The 26,881-nt window shown below is 40.8% G+C and overlaps 1 long non-coding RNA gene across 4 annotated transcripts in view; it reads right to left on the bottom strand.

The window, feature by feature from the left end:
- The window catches only part of LOC140918356 (uncharacterized), a 40,137-nt gene extending 14,167 nt beyond the window's left edge, over positions 1-25,970 (bottom strand). Inside the window, exons 1-4 of one of the 4 annotated variants that reach the window (XR_012161159.1) lie at positions 25,596-25,970; positions 13,052-13,248; positions 12,880-12,932; positions 10,357-10,562 (exon numbers count right to left, since the gene is read on the bottom strand). This is a non-coding gene — a long non-coding RNA (uncharacterized lncRNA). Of the gene's footprint in view, positions 1-10,356; positions 10,578-12,879; positions 12,933-13,051; positions 13,249-25,595 lie in introns of those variants that run through there. The other 3 variants (XR_012161160.1, XR_012161158.1, XR_012161157.1) reach the window with 3 other exon arrangements.
- Positions 25,971-26,881: the final 911 nt, after the last annotated feature.

Genomic DNA, 26,881 nt, shown 5'->3' with positions numbered 1-26,881 from the left:
CAAGAGCTCAATAAGAGAGAAGAATGGAATATTACAGCAAGCAAAGTGCCAAGTCCTTATGAGTATACCACAATTCCATTGAAATGTTCACCAACATGGGAATAACTGTGCAAGTGGAAGTGAACATCAATGTACTAGTAAAGGGACCAGATTATGAACTCAGGTATACACAGGAGCTTCCTATTGAGTTTACTGGGATCCATGTAAGAATAGGAGGGTGGATTTGGCTCTAAAATGAAGCTGGCAAGAATGCTTAGGATGGTGATGCTGTTACTTTGCAAATGATTTTTTTGGGAAAATCATAAAAGAAGAAATTACATTTGAGACAATGAGATTCTGATCTTTCTAAAAGAGGATTCTGTATTCTTGTTATCATGTCTTAATCAGAGTGTCTTATAATACAGGAAACTGACATTATCCAAAGGAGAATTTAAATGGATGTAAAAGGAAAAGACTGTTAAGAAAATATCTGGACATCAGTTGTCTCCTTCTATGAAATCTCTTAGAGGACCCCTTTATTACCATCCAGATTTGGTTTGAAAATTCGTGTTTACAATAACCTTTCACCATTAGGTAGTCCAGCTGTCTGTCCCTAGAACTATTGTGGGTTTAGATTATTTATTGAAGTTTGAAGTTTATATTCTTGCAACACTGCATTCCCCTTGGGGTATTGTTATTTTTGCTAAATGAAGAAGAAACAACATTTCTGATAAGAACATTTCATGAGAATAAAGTTATTTCTTTATGGTGAGTTAAACTAAGTGTTCGTTTTATGTTCTGAGATCAGCATTGCAGAAGCAATACAAATCTGAAATTTAGGAAGCAGTGCACTATACTTTCCATACATCACATTAAAGGGAAATAATCCCAGCTAATTTCAGTTTTCTGTTACACCCATGAAAACCTATTTACTCCACAGATGTAAGTGAGGGCAGAATTTGATTCTCCGTTCTAGCATAGCATGCTTCTAAACCAGTCCATTGTGCTAGATTTATAAATGAAGAGGAGGTGGGCTCATCAGGGAGCCAGTTCTGGCTCTCTGATGCATGGAGTCAGATTCATCCCCAATGCAATTTAAACTGCTGCAAGGCAACTTTAAGTTCTATCACTGTTATAGGGTTCTTAATCGAACCTACACCAGCGGGAAAGAGCTGTGGGAGAGCTCTGCTCCATCACCCCCCTCCTCTGTGTCACTGCCACTTCTGACATGCCTCCCCACCCCCATGCTAGGGAGTGGGGTAGAAGCACCAGGACTGTCTGTGCCACAGATACACCAGCAGGTAGTGTTCCCATCTGTCAGAGGACTCTGCTGGTGGGCATCTAGGGCCAAATTATGGTCTCAGTGGCACAATGAGGCTGTAACCTGGCTAGAGAAATCTAGTCCAACATGTTTAGAGTGGTTAAGTTTTCCATACTGTCAGGACACAGTTTTTGTCACTCTAAAAGCACCATATGATTGAAATATGTGTCTTTTATACATTTATATGCACTATTGATTCTCACTTGCTTCCCATCTTTCCATTTCAGTTTGAAATGGAAGCACTTAAAGCACTGACTCCAGATCTAAGCCTATAGTTAGAACAGTGTAATGTCCTAGAAGAAAAAGATTTCTGCCATAAAAAGCCAGAGGTGGAGAAGCAGCGTGTTCTAGTGGATAGAACATTGAACTGGGACTTGGGAGATTTGGGTTCTGTTCTCATCTCTATTACTCACTGCTGTATGACCTTGGAGAGGTCACGTCTCTGGGCCTGTTTCCCTTCACACCCGTTCGTCTATTTAGATTTTAAGTTCTTCTGGGCAGGGAATGTATCTCAATGTATGTTTGCACAGTGCTTAGCACAATGGAGCCCTGGTCTTGGCTGGGGCCTCTAGGCACTACTGTAATACAAGTAGTAAACCCGCCCTTCTTTGGCTAAAAATTACAATGCTGCCTTTCCCAGTCTAAGGCCCTAACTCCATTAGAATAACTTGTACTTGTGTAACTACATTAGTGCTGCTATTCTACACAAATCTCTAATGTAGATGTGGAAAGTCCTCCAGGGGGGCTTAGTTCAGGAATATAGCAAAGTAAGGTACTCTGGGTAGGGTCTCACTTCAGTGCAGTGCACTTACCTACACTGGGGGATTGTGCAGGTGTAACTACATTAATGGGGTTACACCAGTGTGAATTTTCTTAATGTAGAAATGACGTAAGAGCTTGATCTTTCACTGCTTTGCAACTGATAAGGTGATATACTGCCATACAGAATGCAGGTAAATCATGAGCATTCTTAACTGTCCGCCCTTTGAACCACAAGTATAAATGGCGGTATGGGTTCCCTTTCTGGGACTTTAGAATCAATAAACATAGAGTGGCAAGCTCTTCAAATGGGAGATCTTTATATTCCCCCACAGACAATGGAACTGGGACCATTGCAGAGCAGAATTGGGTGATGGGAAATTTTGGACAAGTTTGCCAAGGAAAGCAGTTATGTTAATGAAAAATACTTTGTAATCTCTATCCACACAGAGCAGACTGGACCTCAGCATTTAAAGTTTAATTCAAAAGACCCACATCTAAGAATTATGGGTAGAACTGAGTTTATCTCTCTTAGAAGGGAGGATTGAAAGCTATGGTTCTCAAGAGACTAGAAGTCCATTACCCTGTGTCTTGCATAGGAATTCCTAAGTGACTGTAAATAGTTACCATTCTGATAGAGTTGCAGTTTACTCCCACCTTCCTTTCAATTCACATTGGGGTAAATGACTACACATAGTGCAGGGCAATGGAGAATCTGTCCCCAGCTGTTTCATACTGATGCTTACCCATTAAGCCATCACTATTACACTGCTACTCCTGAAAGTCATTTGTATTTGTGATACAGTGGTACACCTGAATGCAATATCTCTATTAGCAACTTTGTGAACCCTATTAGAGACTGATCTCATTCCATTGAGTTTAGTGAACATTGGATCAATCTCTAATTCTCTGTGACAAGGTGGTCTGGTGCTTTTTCTTTGGTCTTTCTCCTGTTGTAATTGACCCCAAACTCTGCTTTCTTCAGCAAGCCTCCCCTGGCCTTTCAGGATTAAATCATGTCTTTCCTGCCTAATTGTTGTTAAAATAACCCAGCTGATTCCCAGGTGTCCACATTCTCTGCTGCTCAGTTGAAAGAAAAGAAAGTGGAAAAGGAACTAGAACATAAAAATTCTGCAGCATAAATAAACCTAATGCAGGGAGAGGGGAAAAAACCCAGACAATACGATCTTTCATACTCCATTAATATCACATTCACTCACACTACATGCAACGTAAGAGTAGCCTAATGTATCCAACCTCACAAAGCAACAGGCCATTGTGTCATACTCTGCTGAATGCATGGTTGTCCTCCTATCACTTTGACACATATACACCTCCAGCATGCGTTTTTGGAGCTAGCCTTTTAAATGCAGCAGAACCAGGTAGCTGCAATGCTACAGTAGCCATCTTGCAATGGGTTGCTGCAATTTTCTCTTTTCCAATTGGTAAGTACCTGTTACATTTTCCCTTTCTTGTTGCTGAGATGGGACTTTCTGTCATGCTGTATGAATCTCAGATAAAGAAACCTCACCCTTTTTTTTGTCCTAGGAGTGAACTGCAACTGTAAAGATGTTTTCAATATTTAAACTAAGAGGAAATGCAACTATTTGTACCACATACTACAAGTGCTCCATAGATGTGATTTTTTTTCAGTGTGGTCTTTGATATATTGTTTATTCTAAAAACATAGCTTTGCAAACCTATTTCTTAATATAAAATGTAATGAGAAATGATACTTTGTCCTTCTAACTTTCCTCCTTGTGTATTTCTGTTTGTTTTGGAACAAATTTTTTTACCACACTTGCACTCCCAATCTGAATCGGAAAGAATGAGAACTCCACAACCAATGTCAAAGACGAATGATTGTAAATCAATAGAGCAGTGCGTAGCAGTACCAATAAGCGTTACCTGTTGAAATAAAAGGGCTACTTATCTTGACTTCTAATGTGCTATGTTATTTCTATCATAGATATTGCTATTCTTTGAACTATGCCTTTGCCAATTAAATCAATTCAGACCAGCCACTTGCATCCTGAAGACAAGACAAAGCAGCTCCAGGAGAACATGAAGAATAATTAGCATTTTCCCCATATAGTAGAAGAAGAACAAAGTTAGACATACTAAAAAAAGCCCATACAGTAAAACTAAAATCTGTGGCAAACTTTGCAACCACAGAATCAATGAATACATGTATAAAGACCCCTAGAAAACTTCTCTGGCCCGAGGAAAGCCTTAAAGTGGCTATACATAGTTTGTGTCCTTGAGTATCATCAGGTTGTTTGTCACAACAAGCTGTCCTTTTATATCTTGTGAACTCTGAAATTACATGACAGAACAGCAGTGATAACTTCAATAGGCTTGTATGGTTAAAAGGATGTTACTAGCTTCTTAAAGAAAGCAAGCACTGCTTCAAACACTAGAATACATGTTTGAACGTTTTAGCGTATTCTGTACTTGGAATCAGTTTGTTTGACTTCGTAATAACGGCCATGTATACCTTGTTATAATTCTACAATATTCTTCCCAATGCACTAGATGTGTGGCTGAGAAAATTAGAAGGCTCAACTTGAAATGAGAATCCAGTTCACTGATACTTTATTTATGCTCGTGCAATGCCATGATCTCCTTAAAGCATTAAGCACATGCTTCACTTTAAGCATGTGAGCAGTTCCATTGAACTCAGTTATTTTTAACTACGTGCAGGGGCAGTGACTCATGGCAATATGACCTTGCCTCCAGTGATGTCGGTGGACAACAATAGCAGTGACTTCAGAGGGACTAGTCATGTGCCTAATTGCTTTGCTGGACTGGGGCCTAGGTCGGTAATAACTTTGTGTACAAAGCCAGTGGAAGTGCTTGTCTATACAGACAATTAGTATGTGTTAAGATGGCAGTGTAAATCTAGAGCACACTAGCTTGCTGGGCACTAACTGGCCAACCCTGCTAATGTGCACTAAAAGTTCTATGCTCTTTAATCTACTCCCATTTCAAACTGCAGTAAAGCATGCTATGGCATTTTCAGTGTGCAATAGTAGGCTCCATACAGCCAGACAGTGCACTGCAGACTAGTGTGCTATGGGTTTACACCCCAGTTTACCGTACATTAGTTTTCCATATAAACAAGCCCTATATAAAAGAATCAGGCCCACGGAAGGCTGTGGGGGAAAGGATTTGATTGCTTTGCTGTTTCTAAAGCCATAATCCCAAAGGTATGCAATGTGTTTGGGTCTTCTCTTCTCTTTTAACTGTGGCTATTTTAAAAACAAACATCTGGGCTGAGATTTTTCAGAGCTTTGCAGGGGGTTTGGCCACATATCTTCTGTTAATTTCCACTGCTTTGAAAACCTCAGATCAGACTGTAGAGACCTTTCAGCTGGGAAAAATGTGTGCCGGGAAAAGTTGCTAATTTATAGGCACATCAATGTTGGGAGGAGATACAGAAATACCGGAGGCACATTTAGACTCCCGCTCTCTCTACTCCATTCTTTGCACTCACATTATTACATCATAAGAGTTGTGCAGCACATTTTATCTTAGGATCAAAGTGATCTGCAAACACTGATGCCTTTTAACTCACAATTGCACTGGGATGTAGATAAATAAGTGTAATCCTCACATCACAGAGAAAAAAACAGAGGTACAGAGAGTTCCAGAACTTGACTACTCAAAAACTTGAGAAGTTTGAATTTGTGATGCTGCTGGAAATCTGATGAGTGACATGGGAATCCAGAATGCAAAATGGGTTGCATTGCCTACACAAGAGGCCATGTGGTGTCTGCTGCTAGCTTTAGATGGAGAGTCATGTTGCCACTAGTCTCTGCCCTTGTATGTGGGATGACAGTTATGGTCCAGTGCAGTAGTAATACACAGATGTGGGGAGGAATAAAAGAGGAGTAGGGAAATGTGTGGTGTTCCTTCTGCATCTTGGCTGACGCAACTAACCAGGGATTGAGCCAGAGACTGAAACTTCACATCTCTGCAGCTTGAGCTAAAGAGCCAGGCTGCGTAGCCTGGAACATATCCTCTGTGGGTTGGGCTCGGAGAGGTATTTGTCACATACAGTGACCAGTTGGTTGCATGTGCAAAAGCATGAGTGATCTATAATCCTTCCCTGTTTTAATAGGAAATAAGCTTAATAGTAGGTGTTCAGCCTTCTTGTAAATCAGTAAGGGCTAAATCCTGCAAAGTGCTGAGCACTCTAGCACCAGCGCAGCAAAGCACTCAAGCATGTGTTTATCTTTACCTGAGTTTTACCACTGAAGTCAATGGGAGTCCTCACAGTGCTTTGCTAGATCTGGACCAGAGGCTCAGTCCCTCGTAGCATCAAGCCCCAGGGTCCCAATCTTGCAAATCACCAAAATACGTGTGTATTTGTAACCAGGCATGTCTTTAATCTAGTCAGCACATGCTTAAAGTGCTTTGCTAGACTGAGCACCAGTTCCTAATATTCCTGTACAGTGGCATTCTCTCTTGAGAATAGTGCTAGCAGAGCCAATGCAGAAAGGTAGCCCACAGGCCTACTAGCAGGCTGTAGGGTAAGCATCTCTGTGGAGTAATTTAGGGTGGAAGAAATCCTCCCCCGGTGCTGGGGAGCTGCTGCACTGATGCTGCTTGTGCCTGGTAGATGAAATGGCCTTAGTAATGCCATCATCCTGGTGGGAGGATCTGTAGAATCTGGGCAACAGCCTACTCCGTTCACCCCTTGCATGTTATCATGAGTCCCTATCGTGGCAGGCCTCACACCAGCGATGCACAATCCAGGCATGGCCTCTCAGAATCCAGCTTCCTCCCTTGTGCTGTGGAACAGCACTGGTTCCAGAGCCAGGAGGTGCTCTGCTGCCAGAGGGGTGGGGACTGGAGCTCATGCTTAATGCAGGCACTGTATGTTATCCCCTCTTTTGTCTAATGTCACTCAGTTTATTAGTCTGGCTAGGTTGGGTTTTTTCCTTTCCATTAATTTTTATGTCAGCAGCATTCATGCATTCTTCCCCAGAGGCTCAAGGAAAATAAATAAGGGAGTTCAATTGAAAACTAAGGAAGAACTCTGGTATTTAAGAAAAATAAACAAATAAAATTGATTATTTATATAACAGAAAGGATTGACTTTGCGATTTAAATGATTGAAAGAAACATTATTGCCTAAGAAAAATTAAACTACATTAGTGTCCAGACAGCCCAAATCATGAGTCACAATTATACTTTATGATGGAAAGCATGATTTTGACATGTTTGTGTATGTATTCTATGTACACACTGTATAAAATATAAAGTATGATTGTGATGCACATGTCTATATACATATTTTATATATCATACGTATAGATATAACACACATATTTTCAACATCATAATCATGCTTTATTTTATATATAGTATGTGTAACTAATAAATAGGACCCTACCAAATTCATGGCCATGAAAATCATATCATGGACCTTGAAATCTGGTCTCCCCCAAATGAAATTTGGTCTTTTCTGTGCTTTTACCCCATACTATACAGATTTCACGAGGGAGACCAGGGTTTTTCAAATGGGGAATCCTGACTCAAATGGAGTTGCAGGGTTATTTTAGGGGGGTTTCAGTCTTGCCACCCTTACTTTTGCACCACCTTCAGAGCGGGGTGGCCGGAGAGCGGCAGCTATTGCCCAGGCACCCAGCTCTGAAGCCAGTGACCCACCAGCAGCAGCGCAGAAGTCAGGTTGGCTGTACTTCAACCCCTTCCTACGATAACCTTGCGACCTACCCCCTCCCCTGCAACTGCCATTTGGGTCAAGACCCCTACAATTACAACACCATGATATTTCAGATTTAAATAGCTGCAGTCACAAAATTTACGATTTTTAAAATCCTCTGACTGTGAAATTGACCATGTATTTGATAGGGCCCTGCTAATAAAGCATGATTATGGTATTTGTGAATGTATAGATACACGTGTATCAGAATCATTTTACCTAATCTCTAGATTTATATCTAGAAGACATTTTATACCTCAAAGACATAGATATATATAAAATAAGTCATTGGGCTTGATCCTGCAGTATTTAAGAAAAATTCCTAGTGACTTCAGTGAGGCATTTAACTGAGTAAGAGCAACAGGATAATAGTAAATGCTTTGGGTGGTCAAAACTGCCTTCGGGATTTGGATTCCAAATTCTCTTCCCCAGGGGAGCCAGAGCTCTTCTACAAGCTGTTCTCTCTAGCATTTAATCTTATGCTGTCGCACAATTTTTGCCTACCTTTTGTCATTAGCTCAGCAGTCTGATTAAGTTCAAGTGATGCTTTAAATGCAGGAGAGAATGTCGGAACTTTGACAAGTTTTCTGAGATACCATGGGCTCTTTCCCATAAAAATAAAATGAAGTTGGGTGTTTGCATCTAAAATTAATGACCGTATCACTAGGTAATCTGTTCTTTCATCTTTCCTTCCTTAAATTGATTGATCCCTACATTCTGAATACAGCACCAAGCTTTTGTGGCAACCTGAAATAGATTTTGAATTGTGCTGTAATGGCATGGATGCTTGTTAAAAGTTTCTGAAAGTTTAATCCACGAATGATTTATGGGTTTGTGTAAGAGCAATAGCAAACATTATTTGTATTTATCACGCCCCAAACCTATTATCTGACACCAGTGGTAATTTTTTATTGTTTGTACTTCAATGAATTTGAATTATAATTATGTACAATAGCAGCTTTATGATAAATATCTTAGTGATTTACAAAGTATAATTAATCCTACTCTAGAGATGGGGAAACTGAGGCCCAGAGATGTTAAGCAGCAGGCTTGAGTTCTTACAGAGAGCAGAGCGGGAAGTAGAATTCAGATCTCCTTGTTCCCAGTCCCATGCTTAGACTACTACCCCACATGTCAGAGGAGTATAAATGAGGGGAATAATAAGAAATGAACTGAATTTGAACTATTCTTAGTTTTAAAATGTATGAATAAGTGACACTTTTCTCTTGTACCCCAGTTCCTCTACTACTTCTCCCTTTACAATTAGATGGCCTGAGCCTAAGAGTTCCCATCTCTTTCTCTTTATTTGTCTGCCATTTGCCCTAAACCACTTTATTTACTTTCTTGCCTTGCTCTCTCCCCATCCCCGTCCTGATATTCCTGTTTAGGCTGACCAGACAGCAAGTGTCAAAAATCAGGACAGGAGGTGGGGGGTAATAGGTGCCTATGTGAGAAAAAGACCCAAAAATCGGGACTGTCCCTATAAAATTGGGACATCTGGTCACCCTATTCCTGTTGCAGGCTGTCACTGGGCTTGCCAACTTTGGTTGGACAAATTCCTGGAGGTTTCTTCATATGACACAGTCTTTAATTAAAGATTAATCTTTAATTCCTGGAGACTCCAGGACAATCCTGGATAGCTGGCAGCCCTAGCTGTCTCACACTCGTTAGGTCTACCACTCTCTGCTGGGCCAAGTTGGTGGCTGTATTAAAATCCTGCATAAGCAGGTTTTTCCCCCAGGTCAGGGATATCTGCATATATTATGTGCCTCTCTGGGGAAGCTGAGGTTTAAAGCTAGCAGCCACCCCAGCAGAACTGACCAGGTCACATACACATCTAGTGCCCTGCAATACATTTGTCAAGGTTCAATGAAACTGAAGGCAGCATTTTTAAAGGTGATATGAAGAAGTACTTTTTCACCTGACTCATAACTAGCCTGAGGAACTCATTGTCACAAGATCTCATACAATCTAAGAGTTTAGCAAGATTTAAAAATAGGATATTTATATGAATATTTAGAATATTCAGAATTAAAATGTATAAAAGTTTTTTGGAAGGGTATAAACCTTTATGCTTGAGGGCACAAGCCAACCTCTAACTGATGGAGATTAGAAAGCAACTTTCCATTATATATGTAGTACTCTAACTGCCTACTGCAAGGTTTCTTACACAGGTTACTGAACTGCTCTGGTATTGCAATTTCTCTGTCCCTAAAATGTCAGAGAAGGTGATAGAGGAAATCAAAGAGTGTGGGTGGTGTTCTGGGGCCATAAAATAACTTAGGTCGGGTAGGGAATATTTATCTGTAATGATCAAACTTTTCTAAAGTTCAGGTCAAAATTTGGTCTTGAATTTTAAGCAGATTCTTAATTAGTTTGAACCAGTTTGCTTAGCTTTAATGAAGAGGATATTTTTCTCAACACCTGTAGGGATTTTTATTTTTTTTAAATACAATTTGTGCTTTAAATGTAAGCTGAATCACTTCTATGGGGTATAAAGATGGACAAACGCAAACCTCCGCAGACTTAATGTGACAGGTAATAAAGGCAACATGTGAGATAGCAGTATTAAAATTTAATAGTCTAATAATAAGGAGAATGTGCTGGTCATTGTGTAGGAAAACAAAAGTTAAAAGTTCAGCCTGTGATTACAGCTTTCCATGTTGAGCCTTAAGGGCCTAATTTAGATCTGTGGCTTTGCAGCACAATGCGGTGGAATCTTTCAGAAGAAAGCTGCATACAGATTTCAGCGCAGTGTTCATCTCTCATGATCTGAAATACAAATGGCTGCAAACATAATTGCGTCATGTAAAAGAGATGGGCTTCGTTCAGTCTTCTCTGTGAGGCTGTTGCCACGGGACAATATATTTTCAGCTAAATATTTCTGTTGCGTTGCCAAGAACATTTTCTCCCTAACTAAGCTTTCAGAACAGTGATCTTCAAATTAACTGTGGTGCTGAAATGCTAATATTGGTATGTAAAGGCATAGCTCACTTAATATGCAGGACTCCTAGTATTGTAAATTGGATCTAGATTCTAGGTATTTCAGCTTTACGAAGTTAAACACTACAATCTTGGACCAGTCATTGGGAATACTTGACACTACTTTTGACATAGTATAATAGCTGTCATGGCAAAGCAAATTATCTAGGTTGCCTCCGTTCATCATATGATGTCTGTTGCAAAGGCAACTTAGTGTAGATATTGAACTGATTTCTGCACCCATATCTAGTATCTCAGAAGTAAACAGGATACTGCTTCTTTGGATATGAGCTAGCCCAGCAACTGCTCAGAGCATGGTCATAAGAGAAGGAGCCACTTGTTCAGTTGACCCTGCTAAGGAAATACAGGAGAGCTTTCCTGAGACTAGCTGAGGGGAGAAGCAGGGGAAAAGACTATATCCTAGCTGCCTCTGCCAAAGGAGTGGAGAGAGGTGTGTCTGGAAGAACATTCATTGGTCAGCATTAACTCAACAGTTATCACAGAAATTCTATATTCTATCCAAACAGAAGGGATGTGGCATCGTAGTAAACACTGACTTTTTAATGACAGCTACAATGTGAGAGACAAAAACTCATTGTCCCAGCCAGCCAAAATCAAAGGTAAAGTGACACTACCTTGAAGTGTTTAGTTCCCAGCATGATTTTTAGGCCATGTTGTGTATGTAAGCTGAAATAACTCGGCAAGTAATAATGTCCCCACCTAGATTTAATCACTGATTAATGTATTTACTGGATGGAGAGACACTTTGTAAGCAAGTAATTTGAAGTTTAAAAAAAAAAACATGTTGTGGCTAAACTGATACTTTGTCCTGAACTTTAGACATTGTGCCATGAAGATTTTGAATTTATTTTACTTCTCTAAACAGAAAGGGTCATGTTAGTTTTCTCATCAAAGGCTATGACTTTTCTTTGAAATTGAAGAATGGTTAAGAATGTCTAGGTTGGTTATAAGGTGCACAATGACCTCTAGTTCTTATTCATGGTAGTATCACACCTTAAACATGAACTTCTAAAAACAATAGGTATTGTTAAATTAATAGAATCCAATAACATGAACAATTATTTAGAGGTCATTCATTTTGATTTAGTGGCGTTATTTCACTGGGGTTCACACTTCAGTTAAAAACTAGAGGCCATAACAATCCTTCTGTAGATTTAAACCTCAGATGGGTTGAACTGTCAACCTCCATCTTATTCATGTTTCTGTACAACTCAGAAAATATTTCTGATTTGCATTGTATATCTGTATAATTAAGTTATGGTTATGAACATTTTGCTCCTTTTTAAGGGAGTCTAGTAGCAGTTCTTTAATATTGTGGTGTGATTTATTTTGATTTTGAAGTAGCAGTTAGTGTTGCTTTGTTACAAGTGCTGTGTGAAAGGTAAAATTTGAAACCTAAAACTAAGCAAACTCTGCAAATTTGGACTTTGAACCTAAAAATGGAACAAGTCAAAGTTTACATGAACCAGTTTTTATCAAACCAGGAGATTTTGCTGCTTCTAAACACATATGGTTTAAAAAAACAGTGTTTTTTGTGGTTGAATTTTGGTTTTGTCTAAATGTTTTTAACTTCCATGGTAGGTTTTCTCAGTGGAATAAAACTCAAACTAACAGGCAATATTCTGGAGCTGAACATAACGTCAGTCGTTCATTTTGAGTTCTGGATTTGAAGTGAGTGTGAAAACATGTGAATCAAAATTAATGAAAAAGTTAGCTGATATCTGTGTGAAATGAAATTTGCGAGTTTCACATAGCCCCATCGGTTGTGATTGATTTGACTTTAGTAAAAAAAAAAAAATGCACCTATTTCAAAGTCATCTTCATATTTAGCATCAGCAGTAATGATAAAGGACCCAATCCTGAAGTCCTACTTGGCAAAGCATCCCATTAACTTCATTGGGAATGTTGTCTAAGGACTAAAGGCCAAATTCTGTGGTCCTTACTCCCACTGAAGTTAATGGGGAATTTTGTTGTATCTGAGGAGCCCAGTATTTGTTTTACATTAAGAACTTCAGGACTTGTTCTTAAGTAACTGGAATATAAGCTAAATATATATATGTGTGTGTTAGAATCAAATGACACCTACATTATATAGTCTTCCTTCAGTGTTGACTAGAACCCTGATCCTCAGGAGCCGCTCTGGAAAATTCATATTATTGGTCATGCATATAACACACAATTGAAGTAGACCACCATGGATGCTGCAAATCACTATTACTAATTCATCTTCAACAGTGGATGGATCACTTGATAATTACCTGTTCTATTAATTCCCTCTGAAGCACCTGGCATTGACCACTGTCAGAAGACAGGACACGGGGCTAGATGGGCCTTTGGGCTGACCCAGTATGACCGTTCTTATGTTCAACACATGTTGAAATAATGTGCAGTAGTGGTCACTCTCTTGTAAACTTTCCAGTTGCCTTCTGTAAGTTGATAGGTTCCCTTGGTTTGGCTGTAAGAAATACATAGAATATACTGCAAATACAGAATTAAAGTTATTTAAGGCAATATTCAGACTCACTTTGACTATACATGTGCTCCCACCTAAGTCCTTGGGGCTAGTTATGGAGTAAGATGCTACTCATGAATCAACATGTCTGCATTTGGCCATTGTGACTGAAGGCAAGTTCTTACGGGTGACCATTGGGTCCAACACACACAAATTGACAAAAGAGAGGAAATACATATTGCTAAAATTGTAGCCTGATATCACAGTCATCACTCTGCCATCGTACAAAGGAGGACATGCCAGCTTGACTTGAGGTTGGATTATTAGTCAAAGTTTTTCTGTCTTTGCTATGGATTTTCTTATTTTTGCAGTCAGACTTTTTGTCATTATGTAAATCAATATATCTGCTATTAGAAAGTGTATATACTCTGCAAATATTTGCCGCATCAAGTAAACAGGGATTAATGCAGGTGGGCAAACTGTGGCCCAGGGGCTGCATCCGGTCCGTCAGACACTTTAATCAGGCCCTCGAACTCCCACCAGGGAGCGGAGTCTGGTGCTTGCCCCTCTCTGTCGCTCTAGCTGGGGAGCGGGGTTCGGGTCTTACCCTGCTCCATGCAAGCCATGGTTCCGCGCAGCTCCCAGAAGCAGCGGCATGTCCCCACTCCAGCTCCTATGTGCAGAGGCAGCCCAGGGGCTCCACACGCTGCCCCTGCCCCAACTGCTGCCCCCGCAGCTCCCATTGGCTGGGAACTATGGCCAATAGGAGCTGCAGGGGCAACACCTGCGGACAGGGCACCACGCAGAGCGGCCTGGCCACATTGCCACGTAGGAGCCGGAGGGGGGACATTCCGCTACTTCCGGGAGCTGCTTGAGATAAGCGCCGCCAGGAGCCTGTACCCATGACCCCCTGCCATGCCCCAACCCCCTGCCCCAATGCAGATCCCCCTCCTGCCCTCCGAATCCCTCGGTCCCCTCCCGGAGTACCCTCAACCCCTCATCCCCAGCTGCACCCCAGAGCCCACACCCCCCGCCGGAGCCCTCACCCCCCCCCATGTGCCAGCCCGGAGCCCCCTCCCACACCCTGAACTCCTCATCTCTGGTCCCACTCCTCAGCCCGCACCCCCAGCTGGAGCCCACACCCCAACCCCCAATTTCATGAGCCTTCATGGCTCACCATACAGTTTTCATACCCAGATGTGGCCCTTGGGCCAAAAAGTTTGCCCACCCCTGGATTAATGTATAGTTGACATTTTTGACTGGTTGTGGTAACTTCTTTGGAATCTAGTCAAGGGCTTATTTTGAGAATGTAGAGCTCATAGGTCTGTAAGCTGTCTGCCTGAGATCAACTCAGGTGTCATATGTACAGTATTTAGTGGATCCACGTGCTACAGTTCTTTGAAAATGTTGTGTTTGCAATGGAGACTTTCTGTAAACTGTCTCTGCACAATGTAATGTCTGAGAGAGATTGTGCATACAGTCAAATTTTGATTACTTGAAAAATTCCTTTATTTGAAAAGAGACATTGTATTAGATATGTATTAGAGTACACTGAAAAATGAAGCGACGATGGATGGTCTTGTGGTTAAGGAACTGGCCTCTGTCTCTGGACACCTGGGTTCAATTCTGAACACTGCAGTAGAGTTCCAATGTGACCCTAAGCAAGTCACTTAGTCTACATGCTTTGGTTCCCCAGCTGTAAAATGGATGTAATATTTTCCTACCTCAGGGGTGTAGGGGGGAAAAATACTTTAATGACTGGGAGTGCCTAGATACTATGGTAGAGAAGGGATGGGCCATATATAAGAAGTATTCTTATCTAGAAAGATAGATGGTTCCCTGCTTTCCCAGAACTATGTTTATTTGAATTATTTTCATCTACTCCTTTTATCTGGATAAATGAGTGTTTGATTGAATAGCTACTGTAAATAAAATCTTGGGTTGGATCTCTTGGGTCTGCAAAAACCAGCTGGAAAAACCCTTGAGGAAAAAGTTTCACACCAGATTTCTGGTGTTCTTCTAGTCCTAGTTGCAGGCTGAGATTTCAAGAGACACCGAAATCTGAGGGGCAGGGAGTGAATAGGAAAGGAGGTTTCTTACAATTTTTACATTACTAGAAGTATTAAATTACGTGCCAAAATGTCATGGCAGTGAAGTATAGGAAGTGTAATAAGTATGATGATAAAATACAGCATTCTTGTCCTTTTTTCATTTGATAATTCATTCCCTATCAGAACAACAAACAAGTCAACAGCTGCCATACGAAAAAGGCAGTTGCTGCTTGCTGGCAAAGCAGAGGTTAATGTTTCAGTTCTCTTTATGCCTATCCCAGCACACAGCAGCCATTTGCTTACCCCCAGCCATTCTGAAGCGCATAGACCCCCTTTGCTCATGAAGTTCAATAGCACAGAGTAGCACATTTCCATGCCCTGATTAGGCATTCTCTTGACACAATTTATGCTTTGTTTTTAAGCATGTTTTCAGAGTACAGTGCCAAATGGATTTACTTGCAGTATTCACTTGACATTGCATCCCATACCATCCTTGGCAATGTAAAATTTGCCTTATTTTGCCATCCATCCCTATACCAGCACTAAGCTGACTGCTGATTTAAGGTTGGCATCTGAAGCACCCAGATGTCCAGCTTCAGGAGGATTCTCTTAAGTACAATCATCTGCTTGACAATTCATTTTTTCCTTGGCTGTTTCTTGGCTTTGTAGCAGGACCCGCCTATGCAGTGGTGCAGGGCCTGACTGCTGCAGCTCTATGGATTTTATTTTTATCTTGATGGATTTTATTTTTCCCTAAGCTTATTTAAAAGAAAACTGTGTTTCCTCCAGTGTGAGACTGAGAAAAGAGTGGGGCACAATCTTATCACATCCCGTAGACTATAGAAAAGATTTTCTCCTTTCCACATACGTTCCTTGTTTGGGGAGTATATGTTCATGTGCAAACACACACCCTAAACAGGGGAAGATTGTGGAAAGGAGAATTTTTTTCATCTCATGTGCATAAATATATTTTATAATGCTGCAATATGCCACATTCAATAGGGCACATGTAGTGATTTTTGTGGGTTAACTGAGGATCATAGAATCGTATTGTAGGACTGGAAGGGATCTCAAGAAGTCTTCTAGTCCAGTCCTTCTAGTCATGGCAGGACTAAGTATTAAAGTCTGGGGATGCCTCAAGGGGACAAAGTGTGGACTGTCAGTGCTTTCTGAAAATCAGGCCCCTGTTAAGGTGGCTCGATCCAGGTACCCAAAATCACTAGTCACTTTTGCATCTCAGGTGCCACTGTGTGTTAGCTGTTAGCAATTATTGTATTTTCTCAGTCAGGAATTGTGCTTGTAAATTCAATTCCCTAATTTTGGACTCTGTGCCTACACTATGTATGAGACAGAAAGGGCAGCTTAGTTGGAGATTCTGTGCTTCCCCTCTTAGAGGCCAGAGAGTGGGAGGAAGAGTAAGGGGGGGTAGGGATAGCTCAGTGGTTTGAGCATTGGCCTGCTAAACCCAGGGTTATGAGTTCAATCCTTGAGGGGGCCATTTAGGGATCTGGGGCAAAAATTGGGGATTGGTCCTGCTTTGAGCAGGGGGTTGGACTAGATGACCTCCTGAGGTCCCTTGAAAGCTGCCAATTCTGGGTTGCCCTGGAAATCACAGTGGACCCAGGTATGACTTGCACAGTTCTGGAGGCTGCCTGTCACCCACTGCGTATGGGCAGGAGCACTGTTCAGAATCATCAGAGTGCTATGGCTCCACCCCCTCCCAGCTTTGGCATGTTCCCCGTGGCTGAAAGAGTCCTGGAAGGCAGCCTGTGGCAGTCTCCCATAGGCCTTGTCTACACTACCGGGGTAAGTCAACCTAAGTCAACCTTGTCTACACTACCGGGGTAAGTCAACTACTCCAGCTACAAGAATAACGTAACTGGAGTCGACATAGCTCAGGTCGACTTACCCTGGATTCTTCACTGCACCGCGTTGACGTGAGATGCTCTCCCATCAACTTACCTTACTCTTCTTGGGGAGCTGGAGTATCAGACTCTAACAGAGAGAACGCTCTACTGTCGATTTAGCAGGTCTTCACTGGACCCACTAAATCAACACCTGCTGCATTGATTACAGCAGCTTGGATCTCCCCAGTAGTGAAGACAAACCCTTAGTTCCTGTGCCTGGAGAATTTTCCCCTAGCCAGATCTAGGGTTTTTAAAGACCCTTTATATGGCATTCTGCAGCTGGGTTGGGGCCTTCCTCAGATTCCACAATATACCTGTGTTAGAACTAGTAAACAAATCAAATTGTGGAATATTTCAATGAAAAATAAGGTGGATTTTTTGTGAAAATTTTTGCCAAAAACTTCCTATTTTGACCAGTTCTTTAGCTTGTTGAAAAAGAGCATTTCACTTTTTTTCCACAATAAAGAGACAAATTTTTATGACCAGTGTCCCATCTAAAACCAAGGTCTGGATTGTGCTGTGTACAGCTGAACTCTAGGCTTGCTTCTGAATAGCAGCCACTCTTATTAATTGTTGGTTTTACCTCCATTTTGAATTAAACTATAAATTGGCCCAGTTGTGTTCAGAGTTAGGTTATCACAAAGTTTTGTACAAAATTTAATGGAACCTGGACTAAATGTTGAGTTAGTAACAAGTCCTTATTACTAGGAAAATTGTACTGTGGGAAGGGGGCCGGAATTGTTGGGAACATTTCCCAACTCTATTCAAAATCATGAAATACATTAATTACATTAACTGGCTGTACAATATTTGCTATACGGGAAGACTTGTCTTCAGCCACTGTTCAAAGTTCTGGCAAAATTGTTCTGTGGCGGTTGGCTTCTGTTAAAAATGTACTCAGAATACTTGAGGAATACTTTGGCATGGTCTCTCAAGACAGGAAATTGCCTAGTAGGGTGCTCTCTTGTACATTGTCCCCTGTCAATATAGACTTTGAAGAGGATGTTATTTCATATTTATAATGTCCGACTATGATATATGCAACTCATGATGGATTTGTACTGGCCAGACTAGTATACTGTGTCCTTGAGACTGAACAGGTTCCATAACTATGTAATAATTTCAGTCATTTGTTTGCAAAGTTCAGCTTAAAGACAACTCTGGTATTTTTGAGTCAGGCAGAGGAATCTCAATAAACATTGGATAGCATACAACCAAATTTTACACAATCCTCTAACTTCCAAATGGTTAAGCGTCTTTGCTTTTAAATTTCATAATAAATGAGTGTTCCCTGGATAAGTCTTTGGACTTGGGTTTTTAAGCTAAGCTTTCAACCCATCTAAAGGTATAGGGTTAGATCATGCTTGCTGCCCATAAGGCTCTGACTGTAGGGACTAATTTATAACCCCTCTGCTTGGGGTGCAGCATACTTCAGCTGATTCTACTTGCCAGTGCATAGCTGTGATAGAGCCATGAGTTAATTTACTCCCCACCCCTCCTTGCCCCTTCCCTGCCTGGTTGTTCTGTGGGGAAGTATCTGGGGTGCAGCCCCTGTGTTCCCCTGAGCCTAAGTCGGGAGCAAAGAGGCATTTCTGACTCCCTCCTGTGCCCTTCCCAGCTGTGATAGTGCATTTGTCTATCTAGGCTTAGGAAGTGGCTCCTAGCCTCCTTAGCAGGGGTGCAAACATCGGGGCTAGAATCATGATGGAGGGTATGATTTTCTGGAGACCTGAGGAGTTACACAGGATGTAAAAATAAAACTGTTTTTCTGGGCTCAGTGGAAAGCAGATGCTAGGCCAATGAGTTATTGATGCAGCAGAAGGACAATATGTAGATTGTAAGTAACCAACAAGCAGAATCCTTTACAAGGCTGAAGTGAAAAATTGAACAGAAAAGGGGGCCTTGGTATATGGAAAGGGGGTAAGGGTGGGAAAGGTGAACAAGCACAAAGGGCTGATCTGTTTTAGGGATACCACAATGCTTGATACCGCTCTGCAAGATGGCGAATGAGTCACAATTCACTACTAAAACTGAAATGCATTTTGTGGGCTGTTCCCATCCCATTAATTGCCTATGAAAGTTCAGCTCTGGTGTTCAACACGTTAATTACCCAACAACATTTACAGTAGGGTTTGCAGAAGGAAACACAGAGAGGCTGTAACTGATCCAATAAAGAAGTTGGAGAGAAGATTTTAAAACAGTTCTTTGGAATGTCACTCAGATTATGTTCTTTTGGGGTCAAATGCTGCCCTCTGTTATGCATCATGGAGGGGAGCAAACATACAAATGTAGTCCAAAACAAAGGGAAAGGAGCGGCAGCTACACAGCAAGCTCCGCTGCTGACGTGCCTTCCCGAGCCCCATGCAGCTGGAACACTGAGATTTGGAAAGGCATAGCCAATAGCTTGCAAGAAGTCAAGAGCTGTATTTGTCCAGAAATCCAGACAAAGACCTGGTTCATGCATCTTTCTCCACCTCCACTCTTTTCCTCTGCTCCATACTCTATCCATCAGAGTGGTATCTTGGCACTACGGACTGTGTAATATTGACAGTCATCCATCTACTATATCAGATCCAGATCCTCTGCTCATGTCACTCAGCACGGCTTCACTGAGGTCATTGACAGCAGCTGTGGATCTGGCCTATAAAGTTTAGGGAACGGCATAAATGGATAAAATGTAGATGACTCCTCATCGCTGAACAAGTCAGTTTATATATGGGTAAATAACTATCTACAGATTTGATCTTTATGGTGTGAAATCTCAATGGGGTACAAATGAAAAATGTATCTTTTCTATTGGCTGTCATCAATTGTGGTATGAAGAGCATTTATACTGTACATCGGAGAAAGGGTGTTTCTTTGAATTGGAGGGAGTTAAGGCTTGAGTTATTATCAGAATTAATGCTTTTTATTGACTCTGATAGTCCAACTTTCCCAACCATTATAGTTTTACCAAAACATTAAACTACCTTAAAACTTTCACGTCCCCTTTAAAACTAAATTAGTTTTCTTCTCTCCAGCACTAGTACCAACCTAACGCATGCAAGTTACAATAGAGTGAACACATAAACAGCAATCAAGACATCATAATAACTGTCTGGGCTACCCCAGTTGTGTCAATTAAAAAGGAACTACTTCAACAGGGACCTTAATCAGATATGAACAATACAGATGGCCTGGAGGCATATGTGTATGGTTTTTGGGGTGAGAGGTCTTGGGTTCAATTCCCAAACTTTCCAGGATGAATGGAATAAAAATTGCAGGCACTAACAGTTTCCTTTAAAAAAAAATTGTGATTACCCAACATTGGGGTTTTCAAAACAGGTGGAGGGAGCTGAGTGCCTAATTCTGTTTGGCCTCTTTGAAAATCCCAGGCTTAGTCAGTTATGATGATGATTTTTAAGTACATCAGAAGCAGGAAGCCTTCAAAACAATCAGTGAGGCCACTGGACAATCGATGTGCTAAAGGAGCACTCAAGAAAGACAAGGCCATTGCAGAGAAGCTAAATGAATTCTTTGCATTGGTCTTCACTGCAGAGGATGTGAGGGAGATTCTTACACCTGAGCCATTCTTTGTAGATGACAAATCTGAGAAACTGTCACAGGTTGAGTGTCAATAAAGAAGGTTTTGGAAGAAATTAAACAGTAATAAGTCACCAGGACAAAATGGTATTCACCCAAAAGTTCTGCAAGAACTTAGATATGAAATTGCAGAACTACTAACTGTTGTATATAACCTACCACTTAAATCAGCTTCTGTACCAGATGACTGGAGGATCACTAATGTGATGCCAATTTTTAAAAAAAAGATTCCAGAGGTAATCTTGGCAATTACAGGTCAGTAAACCTAACTTCAGTACCACGCAAATTGGTTGAAACTATAGTAAAGAACAGAATGATCAGAAACACAGATGAACACAATTTGTTGGGGAAGAGTTAACACAGCTTTTGTAAAGGGAAATCATGCCTTAACAATCTATTAGAATTTTTCGAGGAGGTCAACAAACAGGTGGACAAAAGTTACCCAATGGATGTAATGTACTTGGATTTTCAGAGAATCTTTGACAAGGTCTCTCACCAAAGCCTCCTAAGCAAAGTAACCAGTCATGGAATAAGAGGGAAGGTCCTCTTCTGGATCAGTAACTAGTTAAAAGACAGGGATGGGGAAAGGGGAAGGAATAGATAGTCAGTTTTCAGAATGGAGAGAGTTAAATAGCAATACCCCCGACGGATCTGTACTGGTAAGAGTGCTGTTCCACATATTCATAAGTAAACTAGAAAAAGGGGTAAACAGTGAGGTGGCAAAGCATGCAGATGATACAGAATTAGTCAGGATAGTTAAGTCCAAAGCAGACTGAAAAGAGCTACAAAGGGATCTCTCAAAACTGTGTGACATGGCAACACAATGACAGATGAAATTCAGTGTTGATAAATGCAAAGTAATGCATATTGGGATTATGTTTTCCAACTATACGTACAAAATGATGGGGTCTAAATTAGCTGTTCCCACTCAAGAAAGAGATCTTGGAGTCATTGTGGATAGTCTTCTGAAAACATCTGTTCAATATGCAGTGGCAGTCAAAAAAGGTAACAATGTTAGGAAAGGGATAGATAATAAGACCATAAATATGATAATGCCAATATGTAAATTCACGGTACATCCACACCTTAAATACTGCATGCAGTTCTGACTGCCCCATCTCAAAAAAGATATATATTGGATTTGGAAAAGGTACAGAGAAGGGCAACAAAAATTATGAAGGCTATAGAACTGCTTCCATCTGAGGAGAGATGAAAAAGACTGGGACTTTTCTTCTTGGAAAAGAGGTGACTAAGAGAGCTTATAATTAAGGATTATAAAATTGATGGGTGTGGAGAAAATGAATAAGGAAGTGTTATTTACCCCTTCACATAACACAAGAACCCCGGTCACCCAATAAAATTAATAGGCAGCAGGTTTAAAACAAACGTAAGAAAGTACTTCTTCAGACAACACACAGTCAACCTGTGGGAACTCATTGCCTGGGAATGTTGTGAAAGCCAAAACTATAACTGGTTCAAAAAAGAATTAAATAAGTTCATCAATGGCTATTAGCTAAGATGATCAGGGATGCAACCTCATGCTCTGGGTGTCCTAAGCTTCTGACTGCCAGAAGCTGGGAGCAGATGATAGGGGATGGATCACTTGATGATTGCCCTGTTGTTTGTTCCCTCTGAGGCATCTGGCATTGGCTGCTCTCAGGCGACAGGATACTGGGTTCGATGGACCATTGGTCTGACCCAGTATGGCCACTCTTATTATGATGATTCAGCATTAACATAATAAATGTACACTTGACATAGAGAAAATGAGTATCGGAGCACATCAGTGAACCATGCAAGAATACTTAAGTGACAACCAGGCACTTAGACCTTCCTCGATTAGGAATTTCAGTGTTGTAACTCTGATTTCAGTTCCTTGCATTTCAAATCAGAAGCTTTTTTTGAGAGTGAGCAGTGGAAATGTACAGCTTATTTATGCAGTGTCTGTCTTTAAACAGTAATAAAGAGTTTAATCACAAATTAATGCTCACTGAAACCAAGAACAGCAGAAAGGCATCACATCATTAATCTGGCTAGAAGAGATCCCAGCAGGGGATATTCTATGTAGAAAGGTACTTCAGGGTGCTCCAGCAAGACCTTTAGCAATGTGTGGGCACAAACCATGATTTCATGGAAAGAACTCAAGTTCCAGAGGACTTCCTTGTTACAAGAGAGGTTTATTTTACTACTGGGAGTGGGTGTCTCATAAACTCATATCTAACAGTATTTTATGCAGCAAGTGAAACCAAAGCACATTCAAGGGCAATGGAAGAACCTGAGCAAATGTGTTCGCTCAGTGCAGCTGGACTTACTGAGATGGCATGTAGGTGATGCCGCCAAATCTATTTTGGAGCATAATTGCAGTTGGGTAATCTCTAAGGATCCTTGTGTAGTTTGATAGCTACAGAATTCTTTGAAAGCAGAACCCAGTACTGTGTGTGCATCTGTATGCAAATAGATAGCAAGTTTAATGTTCAAGGGCATTGTGTCGTTCCCCAAGTATAATGAGCCAAATTATCCCATTCTTACAGTTTAAGGCCCAAATTTAGCAATGCACAGAAGCACCTGCTTAACTTTAAACTTTGAAGTCAACAGGACTTAAACACATGGTTAAATGCTTTGCTGAATAGGGATGGTCTTAAAGTTAAGTATGTGCTTAAGCATTTTGGTGAATCAGGGCTTAAATAATGTGCTGTTATAGGCCAGTGGAACTTGCAGTGCTGACCAGTGAATATTACTTTTCTCCTGCATTTCAAAAAAGGGAGAAGCTTGAATGCCTAGCAGTTTAGGAGGACATATATCTTGCTTGCTCTCCAAAGCAATCTCCTCTGGCAAAATCTGGCACCAGAAAAAGGACTGTGAAATTCTGTAGTTTAAGTGCCATTTTGCCAGCTCTTGGATGTGGGGAGGGGTGAGCCAGTCTGCTGAATCGGAAATGAAACTTACTTTGCTTTTCCTTGTAAGTAACAGTTGCTATTTTTAAATAGGGGCCATACTGTTTAGAAAGCACTCATTTCAAGGTCCACACAAGTCTGGCGCATCTCTCCTGGCAATGTTAATTCTGCTTGGTTAGCCACAGTCAGCATTTTTTATCATTCACTTTCTGTTTTAAATCCTTCCAACCCAGGAGTCATTTGGTGAGTGAGAGAAAATAACTATGCACTAAGCTCTTCTCAGCTGCAGATTTCCCACTCTTTTTTTCTATGTATCTAGTCATAATCTGGCTCATATAAAACGTAAGCACTGCTGCACCATTAGCATTTCCCTCTGTGAATTTTTCTAATAATGTGCTACCAATTTACTTGAAAAAGAAGCCAGAATCTGTGTTCACAGCTAACCTGTCTAAATTCTGTTATGATATTCCACGAAACAGTAAATTGGGTGAAAAAGTCACTAAATATTCCTTTATTATATTCTTCGCAAAGCAATCACCTGGAAGGATTATTATTCATCCACTGGCTTTAAAATAATGTCACCCTGAAACTCCTTGTTCAGGCAAACAGAATTACTTCTGACAAGAATTCCTCTCTGCTAACACTGAGAAAGAAAAGCATTGAAAGACTACATAGATCTTACTCCGTCTAGTAAAGGGGCTTAGGGATAACAAAAGGCCAGCACCTCAGAACAACTCAAAAACTCCTGAGTAATTAAGGTAACCTGATTTGATTTGTACTTGGAAAAACTGAGCACTTGTGTGTGGAGAAATGATCTGTAAATGAAAGAGTTAGAGCTACATTAGTATTCTGCATTATTTGCTGCCATAGAGTGAAGTGAAGGAGAAAACAAAAACATGGAAATAAAAGGAAGAGGGAATGTGACAGGCATGAGAAGAAGAAAATGCTGCTTAGCTGTATGCTAGCAAGGGTGTTCTCTTTCCACTGGATCCCTTTCATGCAGCACAACTGGTGCTGAGTCCAAGCTGGGGTAGTCCAATTTGAATACAATCAAACCCCAATGAAGCTCTATCCATTTCTAGAACTGAAACTCTCTTAAGATTCTGAAATATCAGATTGTTTGTGCCCTTTGCATTTGCAGGGCCAGAGCCGGGCATGTTGTCAATTTCCTCAGAAAGGTTCTTGTTGAGAAATTTCCATGTCAGCTTTGCAGTTTTGAGAAGTTTGAGTAGTGGTGATGCAAAACTCTAGGATGCTTCTCCAAACTACACCGGAATTCCAAATCTGGTGGGGTTTACTCAGTGCACGTTTAAAGAGAAGATTTTAGTGGCATAGTCAGCTGAGTAAATATAGGTGCTTTTGTTTGTATCCCAGCAGCTATCTCTTTCAGATGTGAATACAGAGAGTCCTCTTCCTTTCAGGGTTAAGTAGGAGGCCTATGTGTATAATAAGTAGGATCTTTCTGCCTGCACCAAAATTACCACACGTTACTTGAAAATGAGTGGTCTGATATTCAGAGGTGCTGACAACCTACAATGAGATCAGTGGGATCTGAGAGTGCTCTGCCTCTTTTGAAAAGCTAACCAACAATCCATTCTCACCATAGTGCAGCTGAACAACCCTTTGATTTGTCTTTGTCCTTCTATGCTGTAAATTCTTCAGGGCATGGACTGTCTCTTCTTACACAGCTGTACTGTGCTTAGCATATTTTGGGTGCTACTATCATTTTAAAAAAAAGAATAAGTGACACTGGTATGGCAGAGTTATGTCTTTGCATATACCAAAAGATGAAAAAATGTCACTTTCACCTAGAAAATGTTTAGGAAAATAATACCTAGCTGTTTTAGTGGTTTTCATCTATAGATCCTTGCCACTATCCTGAGGAAACAGAGATACAGAAAGGCAAAATGGCTTACCCCAGGCCATCCAGCAGTCAGTGGCAGACCTGTGTCTCTTGAGTAGTTCAAGTGCAGGACTTTATCCACTAAGCCAAGCTGCTTCTTCGTGTGCATCAGGAAAACTCATCTGGAACTTTCCTTTCTCAGTTATTAATCAGGTGCAGACTAAGGGTAGGATGCTCACACAAGCCCTCTAGTTAAAAGTAGGAAAAATGCGTAGCAAGGATACTCTAAATCTAAATGTTCTTCAGCCACTTCCTCCTTTTGGGGGATGATTCCAACAATGAGCCCTCTCGCTGGGACACATGTCAGTTAAACAGTGCCCTAGACAAAAGAGCCTGGTGGCTGTCCCAGTTATTTATAAGTGTGGACTAACATGCGCCTGTGGTTACAAAGATGTACCCTCATTAGGAAAGCCCTGCCCAGGTCAACACTTTTATCCCACACACATTCATTCTCTTTTCTTTCTTTCTAGACGTGAACTGCTATTATAGAAAAGGGCTTACTTGGAGGTAAAGGTCCAGTGGGTAGCAGAGTTATGCCAAAGCACGTCTAAAAATAATTACTGCAACTGTATACAATGATTAACTCTTTTCTTCGTGCAAAACGAACTAGCTGCTACTTGGCAATTTCAAGCAATGTGACCCCCTACTGTAGCTATCTTAGCTTGTTCTTTCAGCTTTTAGTTATTAATACAGACACTTTAGTTATCAAAGGTTTGACAGAAATGAAGGATTGACCTCCTGTGATTGAAGATGCAGACAATCTTGGCTTGTTAAAATAATAAATGGGTACCTGTCAAAGAGGCATTCAGAGCAAATGTGACCCTTGTAGATATCTCTATTGTAGATTTTTTAAAAAATCCTTCTTAATTAATTAATAATACTTTCTTTCACAGAGATAGATGGAAATACTAATTACTTTTTCCCTGTGAATCCCTCACTAGTACCACTTATCCTCCAATAATTAAACAACCTGAGGGAAAAAATGGTTGGTTAGAAGAGGTTAACAATGACAACTGCTGGAAAAGAATGGCATGTAAATTATTTCAAAGGCAGCAACAGTGGTTGTTAAGCCATAAGTGACCATTCATAAAGAATATAACCATGTGAAAACAGCCACAAGGCTTTGTTGTATTCTACCCTCCAATTTCTCGGCTCATCGTTCTCTTGGCTCTGAAACTGGGCAATAGAATTGTCTGACACCAATAATATGGCACACAACAAAACCCCCGTAGAATTATAAAGTCCCACTAAAGAGTGTTAAAACCCAGGGAGAGAGAAACAGACTTTTCTGTCCCATTC

The sequence above is a fragment of the Lepidochelys kempii genome, chromosome 10, assembly GCF_965140265.1.
Source record: "Lepidochelys kempii isolate rLepKem1 chromosome 10, rLepKem1.hap2, whole genome shotgun sequence".
Taxonomy (NCBI): Eukaryota; Metazoa; Chordata; order Testudines; family Cheloniidae; genus Lepidochelys; species Lepidochelys kempii.
The sequence above is the reverse complement of the archived record's forward strand: the minus strand, read 5'-3'. Positions and strand labels throughout refer to the sequence as shown.